At 39.6% G+C, this 10329-nt stretch overlaps 1 pseudogene across 1 annotated transcript; it reads left to right on the forward strand.

Annotated features, from left to right (window-relative positions):
• Positions 1–846: 846 nt before the first annotated feature.
• Positions 847–2638, forward strand: LOC122266203 (protein gustavus pseudogene; annotated as a pseudogene). Its single transcript, XR_015190933.1, has one exon. The product of XR_015190933.1 is annotated as a protein gustavus pseudogene (transcript).
• Positions 2639–10329: the final 7691 nt, after the last annotated feature.

The following is a 10329-nucleotide window of genomic DNA, read 5'->3' on the forward strand; positions in this document are numbered from 1 at the left end:
TAATAAAATCACCAGTAAATCTTCAACACTTGTCAGAGTACAGATATGACTATGACGACAATGTACGAACTAATACGAACCGAAGGATGAAGTGACGAATGTAACGGAATGTTCTTCTTTTAACAGCTATATATATATACACACTTTAGCTCCTCCCTCTCTCCCAGGACTAAGATAAAAACGTAGCTCCTCCCCCTTCTTCCAAGGCTAAGATAAACACGTAGCTCCTCCACCTCTCACAAGGCTTAGATGAAAACATAGCTCCTCCCCCTCTCCCAAGGTTAAGATAAAAACGTAGCTCCTCCCCCTCTCACCGAAGGCTAGGATGAAAACGTCACATCCGGTTGTCTTGCAGTTTAAAAGAATATGTAACGTATAAAGCTGCTCGGTTGCCATCCATCTACAATTCATAAATAGATAAAATGGTATAAAAAGCCAAAAAAAAAGACAAAGCCTAGTCTTACAGTGGTAACCTATTTATGTCAGATTATGGCAAATAACTACTAAACCAGTAGCAGATATACTCAATATCTCTACGCATTCTGTACATCAGGGCCTGTTGGCAGCGGTCTCCAGTGTGTATGTGTGTGTGCGTGCGTGCGTGCGTGCGTGCGTGCGTGCGTGCGTGCGTGAGTGCAAAGAGGTTCCGAAGGCGGCTGCCAGCGGGAGCTCGCTATGCACTTAGTGTATTTTGTGTGCGCGCGTGTATGTGTGTTGCGCGCGCGCGGGTGGAGACAGTGATCTCGCAGAGAAAGAAGGATTGACTTAATTTGTCAAATGTTTATGGTAATTATGTGGAGTAGACACCAACCAACAACACGACAACGCATACAATAACCTTGCCGCCAACAACATCAACAGGCCACTAGAGCCACCACGAAGTTGACGCCAACGCCCACCATATTCGACTAGGTCCTCGGCTGACGCCGTCGCTGCTGCTACCGCCACTGCACCTCACCACCATCACCACCACCACTACTACCACTACAACTACCACTACAACCACCACTACCACTACCACTACCACCACCACTCCAACCAGTGCCATAGCTCACGATGATTATGGGGGTTAAGGAGGGTGGGTCTCTACAAACTCGCCTGATCCGGGAGTTAGCCGTGTCCCTCGACTATGCTAGGCCCAAACGGCTGGACCTCCTCCTCGACATGCCTCCCGTCTCTCGAGATACGTCTCTCGAGCACGCGTGGAATGCCGATGATAGGTCGATGAACATCTTCGTCAAGGAGGACGACAAGATGACGTTCCATCGGTATCCAGTAATCCGTAGTACAGACTGTATTCGAGGGCGAGTAGGATATACGAGGGGTCTTCATGTGTGGGAGATCAACTGGTCCACCCGGCAACGTGGGACTCACGCAGTAGTTGGAGTAGCAACAGCAAAAGCTCCTTTACATTCTCATGGCTACCAGGGTTTGGTGGGCATCAATGATCAGTCATGGGGCTGGGATTTAGGACGAAATAAGTTGTACCACAATGCTAAGCAGGACGTCTCAGGCATTACATATCCTTCTCTATTAAACAATAACGAGACTTTTGTCGTACCAGATAAATTCTATGTTGTTCTCGACATGGACGAAGGCACTTTGGCATTTGTTGTGGAAAATCAGTACCTGGGGGTAGCGTTCCGAGGGTTGAAAGGCAAGAAGCTGTATCCTATTGTCTCGGCAGTGTGGGGTCATTGCGAGATTACAATCAGATACATAGGCGGTCTAGATCCGGAACCCCTGCCACTGATGGACTTGTGCCGGTATGTGATACGACAGGCGGTTGGAAAACAGCAACTCTCGCGAATCGAGGAACTCAATCTTCCACTTTCTATCACGCAGTACCTTCTTGTACCGCGACCGCAGGTGATACTCGAAAGCAGTTAGCCCTATACCTGCAGCTCTCTCTCTCTCCTCCCCCCCCCTCCACAGCTGATCATCAAGTCCATCCTCCACTCCTCTGTAACCCTGCTGCACCAAAGGAGTCACTCTGTAGCAAGTTAGAGCAACGGTGGATAAGGTGAGATTAAGCATCTATAGTGACAGTGGATAAAGTGAGATATAGTGTTTACAGCATCAATTGTTTGATAATAAAACATAAAAAGAAATTCAAATTTTGTTTTCATTTTCATAATTTTTTTTTAACATCTTATAAAATGGACCGTCTATTTTTTCTCAGACAGACTTGGGGGGGGGGCTGGCTTCAGCGCTTTCGCAATTGTGTATAAAAAAAATGGACCGTCCATTTTTTCTCACCAGCTAAAGATTCTTTTTATTCAGACTGACTTGGAAGCTGGCATCAGCGCTTCCGAAAATGAGTATTAACCCTTGATGGAGGAATATGTTGATTTATTAAAAAAAAGGACTATAACAAGTTATGGTTTTTAATTTTATAACGCTTTAGAACTTATTTATTCGTATTAAAAAATGGACGTCCATTTTTTCTCACCAGCTAAGGTTAGGTTAGGTTAGGTTAGGTTAGGTTAGGTTAGGTTAGGTTAGGTTAGGTTAGGTTAGGTTAGGTTAGGTTAGGTTAGGTTTAGGTTAGGTTAGGTTAGGTTAGGTTAGGTTAGGTTAGGTTAGGTTAGGTTAGGTTAGGTTAGGTTAGGGTTAGGTTAGGTTAGGTTAGGTTAGGTTAGGTTAGGTTAGGTTTAGGTTAGGTTAGGTTAGGTTAGGTTAGGTTAGGTTAGGTTAGGTTAGGTTGATGCTGCTTGTCCCTGTCACAACTGCTGTTCCTGGTAGAGGGGGTTCTAAACATGGAAGGGAAGGTATCAAGGGGTAGATATAGGCTAAAAGACCGGGTTCCCGTTCGTCCTTGTCCATGGGTTGTTCCATTATTATTCTCTTGGCTTTATCCTTGCTACCTCCTGGGGCCTTTTCCTGGGGAAGAGGGCAGGGGTCTGAGGATCTATCCGTATTTTCTCTCCACTGTAGGCTCTTGTTCCCTTCTTTTCTGGAAAAGGGAAAAGAGATTAGGGAGTAATTTTCTTTGTGTTACCCTCTATACCTCGTTGAGAAGATTGCATATATCTATACATATATAGATATGTACCCTATATATACTTGTGTTTACTTCATCCAAGTAAAGGGCTTCTCTCCCTCTTATTTTGAATAATATATTGTACTTTTCATCTTGATATATCCATAATTATATTTATTCATTTCTGTCAAATTCATTAGATGTTCTTAATTTTAATTGTTCATCTTGCTTTGTCTATATCTTCATCTTCTTTCTCTTTAAATTCATATCTTTACCCTGTATCTTCTTATATTTCCTCTTAGTATAAACTATAATCTCCTTTTATCGAAAGTTTTGATATTTAATGCCTTTCTTTGTTTTAAATTTAATTTTATTATTAATGATTGTAATTATTTTCTGAAAATGTATTATGTTTCTCTCTGCTGTTTAACCTAAATATTTTTATCTTTATCTTTTTGTTTTTACTTATCTTTTTGTATATGTTGGAAGTGGAGTGTGGAACCTGTAGGCTCTCCTCGTTCCTTCCTCCTGTAGCTGCTTGTTTCTACCTCATCTGTGGATGTACAAACTGGCAGTATCTTTTCTTCCTCTTACTTTATTTGCAAGAATATTATGTTATCATGTTTGTAAGAATATTATATTACTATGTATCCATCTAAAAGTTGTTTTGATCAATTTCTGTCAAATTCATTAGATGTTCTTAATTTTAATTGTTCATCTTGCTTTGTCTATATCTCCATCTTCTTTCTCTTTAACCTTAGACTTATATTTCCTCTTAGTATAAACTATAATTTCCTTTTATCGAAAGTTTTGATTTTTAATACCTTCCTTTGTTTTAAATTTAATTTTATTATTAAAGATTGTAATTTTTCCGAAAATGTATTATGTTTCTCTCTTTAAAAAACAGGGGTTTTGTTTTTACTTATCTTATTGTATATGTTGGAAGTGGAGTGTGGAACCTGTAGGCTCTCCTCGTTCCTTCCTCCTGTAGCTGCTTGTTTCTACCTCACCTGTGGATATACAAGCTGGCAGTATCTTTTCTTCCTCTTACTTTATTTGCAAGAATATTATGTTATTATGTTTGTAAGAATATTATATTATTATGTGTTCATCTAAAAATTATTTTGATCAATAACTATTAATTTTAGTACTTCTCCTTTTTATATAAAAAATCTCATCTTAGTCTCCTTTATCCCACTATTGTTTGTTTAACTTAAAAAGCTTTCTATTCTTTCTTTATCTTATTCTTAAAAGGAATTTATTCTTTTAACTTTATAAAAAATCGCAAGGCTTATCCTGGGTCCTTTAAAAATATTTTTATATATAACGAGGATTTCTTTTCACTTAGCTCATATGTATATTGAAAGTGGAGTGTAGAACCTGGAAGCTCTCCTAGTTCCTTTCTCCTATATCTGCCTGTTCTGTTTCCTTCTGCTTCATCTGTGGAAATAAAAATTGGCAGTATCCTTTCTTCCTCATATCTTATTTGTAAGAAAATTATATGCTATATTTTAAAATGTCTTATATATTCCTTGTTTCTATTTACAACCTAGGGCGTTATATAGGTTATATTTTATTCTTCTCCTGGATAGCCTTTATTTCTCTTTTATTTTTCTATTTCATTTAGTTTATTTGTATAATATATTCTATTACAAACCTCTATGTTTTTTTCTCGGAAAACTTTTTAAAATCCTTACCGAAAGGTATTATGTAACATTTTTTCTTATTTTCTTCTCCATTGAAAATTATGTTATCTTATCCAAAAATTTTGTATATCTTCCTTCTTTTTATCTTATCTAAAAAATATCTTCCTTCTTTTTTTCTAAAGAAATTGTTAAACCTAGGAATTCGTCTTAGTCCTTTCTTATATCAGAGATTTACTTAGCTTTTGTGTGTATCCTAGAGGTGGTGTGTGGAGTCTGGGTGTTCCCCTAGTTCCTTCCTCCTGTAGCTGCTTGTTCTGCTTCCTCGGTCTTCGTGAGGTCCCACCATCTCTGTGGATATACAAGCTGGCAGATTCCTTACCCTCTCATAATGATTTTGTCCTTGGTATGAGTAAAGGTGAAGGGAACTCTGCTCTTATCAGTCTCTCTGCAATGGTCTTGTCTTTCCTCCAGGCTATCAAGGGGGGAGGGCCTTTGAAACTCTCTTTCCATGGAGTGTCCCTGGCATTTTCTTGTACCCACTCCCATATCCTATTGATTGATTGCCTGAGGGGACCTGCAATATTCTGCGAGTAAAGCATGGGGAAAATTAGTCTGTCTAGGTCATCTTTTACCTTTTTCTCCAGTAGAGTCTCTCTTTCAATAGTATTCAGCCTTTCTATTGCCACCTCGAGGATTCTTTCACTGTACCCTCTTGCCTTGAAGAAGCCCACCATGTCTTTTAGTGCTTTTTCTAAGAGGTGTGGGTCGCTTACTATTCTCTTCACTCTAATTCCTTGTGAAAAGGGGAGACTCTTCTTCAAATTGGGGTGGTGACTCGACTGAAAATGTAAATATTGGTGTGTATTTGAGGGTTTATGGTACACTGTTGTTTGTAGGGATCCTTCGGCGTCTGTATACACTAGAGTATCTAGGAAGGGTAACTTTTCTCTATCATACTCTAAGGTAAACTTAAGGTCTGGATGGAAGCTGTTTAGGCTTCTGTGGTATTCTTGAAGGTCCTCCTCTGTGCCCTGGAAAACTCCAAAAATATCATCAATATATCTGAAGAAAACGTCTGGTTGTTTATTAAGCCTCTTTCTTTGTTTTTCAATACTCACATGAACGAAGATTTCTGCTACTGCCACAGATACTGAGGCTCCTATGGCTGTGCCCTTCATCTGCTTGTAGCATTTTCCATCGAATCTTAGAAGGGTTCCTGTGAGTATGTGATCAATGCCTTCTTTGATTAAGTAGGGAGGAGGGGCATTAATATTATATAATTCTTTCAACCTACCTTGTACATACCCCATGTTCTTTTCGTAGAAATTCGCTACCACCCAGGCTGCTTCCTCCTGTGGGATGGAAGGATACAGGGACACTATGTCGAAGGAAAAAAGGAAGAACTCCCTGTGAGCCTTGGTGCTTCCTTCAACCTTCTTAGAAAATGTGTTGTATCCTGCAGCCTCTCTGGAAGGATTTCTAATAGTGGGGATAAAAAGGTAGTCAGTAGTCTATCTACAGGCCTTGTGGGGGCACTACAGCCACTGAGTACAGGCCTTCCCGGCCATGTCCCTAGTTCCTCATCCAGTTTTTTATGGGTTTTGGGGAGTACATACCAGTGTGGGATGCTAGTCTGGTGGGTGAGTAGGGCATCCCTCTGTGCTGCTGAGAAACTGGACTTTTTTCCTGCTGGGGAATCTAGACAATAAAATCTACTGATTAGTATTTTACTCTCCTTCTGTACTTTCTCCAGCTCCACCTGTGGGTTAGGAAGGGGTTTATAAGTGCCATTGTCCCTCAAATGTGCTAGACCCATAGCTCTATAGTGTTCAGTTTTTAAGACTACTAGGGCCCCATCCTTATCTGCTTTCTTTATGGTAATGTCTGGGTTTCTTTTTAGCTCTTCTAGAGCATTTATTTCTTGTCTTGTTAGGTTAGGTCTTATCTTTGTTTTGCTAAGTTTCATTATCAAGGTTGATTCTTCTTCAATTTTCTCTCTTAGTCCTGGCATTTTTTTAGGGATACTTTTATTAGCCTTTATTTTGGGGAACTGGGAGGGTAATTTATATTTCCATCTTCTTCCTGAGGGGCCTGCGGTTGGGGTGAGGGAGGTTGTAAATCTAGAATTAATTTCTTTTTCTAGATCTCCTAAGGAGGAGGCTGGATTCTCTGCGAGACAAAGGATCTGCCCTTACTGAGGACTGATCTCTGTGCCTGGGTGAGTGGTACCTCTGTAACTACCAATTCCAACCCCTGTAACCATTCCCTTCTCTTTGCCACTGTCTTCCTCCTATTCCTCCTTGGTCCCATTGGGTGTTTTCTCTTCTTCTTACCCCTGCCTGTTCCCTGTTTATTCTCCAATTCCCGTGGGGTGGTCCCCGTTGATTTTCCCAGTTCGTGTGGTTTGGTTCCCACTGATTTCTCCATGCCCCTGTGTTCTGGGTCCTCCTGTACCTGTATCCTTCCCTGTAACTCCCTTGGTTCCCATACTCCTCCCTGTAGTTCCATTTGTTTCCCTGCATTTCCCTGTAATTCCCTCTGTTCCCAAAATACCTTCGGTTTTGGGGGCCTCTTATTCCTCTGTATCCAGGGTGTCTGCCTGGGTGGGGAGGGTGGGGTCTTACTGGTGCATGGGTGCCTTGAGGAGGGGGGAATAGGGGAGGGGGAGGTAGAAGGGGGGGAGGGGGAGGGTGTGGCTGGTGGGTAGGGGCTCGTTGCATGTTTTTTTGGGGGGGTCTTTCTTCTCTATCTTCCTGATTATCTATATTCTTACTACTATTTTTCTTCTTCTTCGCTTTTGTTTCTCTTACTTTCTTTCCTTTCTCTTTCTTTGCATGCTCCCTAAAAGCCTGCCATGTGTATGGGTTCTCCCTTCTAGGAGGGGCATGCTCTACTTGCACTTGCAATGGGGGGGAAGAGGGGGTGGGGGGAGGGGGAGGATGGAGGGTGTTGGCTTTTTCTAGGAATAAAGTCTCCATCCTGTGGACTACCTCTACTACCCTATCGATTAGGGCATGACATGCATCAATTCTGTCCACTTGTGCAGGGGTGGGGGCTGAGTTGGGGATTTCTTCCTGGGTAAAAGGGGGTTCTATTATTGGGGTATCCTCTATCCTAAGGGGGTCTACTCTATGGGGGCTTATTTCCTGTTGTAGACCTTCGCAGGAGGGGGAAGGGGGGATGGGGTATGATACTTCTGGGGTTCTCTCTATATTGTCTACCTCTGGGGAGGGGAGAGATAAATCTGGAGGGGTATCACTTACTGGGGGAGGAGGAAGAGTGAACCTCACCTGAGGTTGGGGGTCTTCCAATTGTGGGTCTATGCATAAGTTTATCAACTCTTTTTCTTCCTCAGAGAGCTCGTGCTCCTTTCTTATGTATTCTAAAAGGGGGGTTGATCCATCCATTATATATAGAATCTCTTCTGGGGGGACCCTATGCTTTATATTGCTTAGACCCTTTTTGAAGGCTCTATCACAGATCTGTCTACATGATTCTGGGTATCTATTTTGTATTTCACATTTTAACTCTACAATTTCTGCCCTTAATTGCAATGCTTCGGCTCTCAGATTAGCTGCCACTAGGCCTTGCCATTTTCTGGCTGCTTCTGACCAGATCTTTTCACCTATTTCAACTAACCATCGGGGGGGAAGGGTTTTTGTAGGACTCGGTATTTCTGTAACTGCTACCCTACCTATCCCTGAGGTTCCCTTTTCTTCACAAGCATCACTCAAGGCTATATCTTCCAAACATTGTGCCTCCCTTCTAAACAGATTGGCTAAAACCTGGCATTCTGTTAACCCTGTTTGTTTATCTAGATTAATCCCAGTTTCTGAGCTATCATATCTGTCTTCAAAGGGGTCCTCTGGGTGCCCTACCCTTTCCTGATCCCTCGATAGAAGAAAACCTATAGGGGAGAAATCTATGGCTGCATTACCCCTTACCCATGCATCCGGGTGGTTCCACCCTCCTGGGAGGGACTGAGCTAGTCTCTTTATTTTTTCTATTGAAACCTCTCTTGTTTCAGGGGTGCCTACACGATTTCCCATTATCCTAATAGGTCCACTTATCCCTGGGAGTACATTTCTCCACTCTCTACTTTCATCGTTTTGGGGGGGGTTTCCCTCTGAAAAACCCTTTACTTGTTTCCTAGTTTGCACCATCTTGGGGGTATCTGATGATAAACTCTGTAAATCTCTACACCCTTATTTTGTGCACTAGAAATTAATGAAGCTTTTATATTTTTATATCCTATCTAAATGTTTTTTTAAGAAAAATTCAGATATTATTTTTGAAAATATATCTTATTCTATTTTCTCCTTAACCAACTTTATCTTTATTTTTTATATATTATATTCATCTATATTACATCTATACTTTATCTTATCTAGATATACTTATATCTATCTATTCTTTCTCTATAGTTTCTCTTTACTGTATTCAGATTTTTTGGACTTCTTGTCTTTATTCTTTATTCACTATTCATCTATATTATCTCTTTTAGAAAAAACTGTGACTTCTTATCTTTATCTACTTTTGCACTTCCGACTTAGACTTTTATATTTCCTTACATGTACTCTAAAAAAACTTTAAAAACCGCTCATCTATATGTTCTCTGTACTTTATTTAGATATTATAGAGATCTCTTATCTTAACTAGGTATTCTGAAACCACTATCTTTATTTCCTCTCTATCTCTTTATGTTACCTTCTTCAAGTAATTTATTATTTCCCTTGTCTTATCTAGAACTCTTTATCTTTTTCTTATCTAGTTATCTTATCTGGGAGTTCTTATCTTTTATCTATTTATCTTTGTTCCTTATCTAGTTAACTTATCTGAAACTTCCTTACAATATTTATTTATTTCTTTATCTTATCTAAAATTCATTTTCTCTTCTTTATCTAGTTATCTTATCTTAGACTCCTTATCTTTGTCTATTTATCTTTGTTCCTTATCTAGATACTAATCTGAAACTTCTTATTTTTATTTAAATATCTTTGTTCCTTATCTAGTTATCTTATCTTAATTCCTTATCTTTTCAGTTCAGGAACAACACTTATCTAAAAAAACTTAGTCTAAACCAAAATTCTTTTGTCTCTTATCTAGGTATTTTTCTTTTTGGCTTGAAAATGATTTTATATTTTTTAAGGGAAATATACAAACGTTAACTCCTTAGACTTCTAGCTTATATAGTCTAAAAATGCTTATTATTATATGTAGTATATTTTGACTTTTTGTATTTTATCTTATATTTTGTTTTTACTCAAGGACTTTCTTTTTATATATTCCACTATAGTTTTATTACCACTCTATACTTGTATTTTGTTTTATTCTACACTTATATTTTGTTTTTTACTCAGTAGCTTGCATCCTCATATATTCAAGTACTTTCTTTTATATATTCTACTATGGTTTTATACACACTCTACACTTGTATTTGTTATATTCTCGTCTATACAAACTCTTTCCACATTTACCTACACTCTCTCTAAATAGGCTAACCGCTACCTCTCATTCTTTTATTTCATGTGTGTCTTTAGAAAAAAGAGGGGTGGTGGTGGGGTGTAGTTTTTACTTTATGTATCTCTTGTCCTAAGGTGGAGGGGGGGGGGGTGATTACTTTACGTCTAACTCTAAACACTGTGTACTACATACAACCTACGTGCAGGACTTATTTTACAGATGTAACCCTGTATTACT

The sequence above is a fragment of the Penaeus japonicus genome, unplaced genomic scaffold, assembly GCF_977035675.1.
Source record: "Penaeus japonicus unplaced genomic scaffold, GWHDUDI00000001_assembly GWHDUDI00002199, whole genome shotgun sequence".
NCBI lineage: Eukaryota > Metazoa > Arthropoda > Malacostraca > Decapoda > Penaeidae > Penaeus > Penaeus japonicus.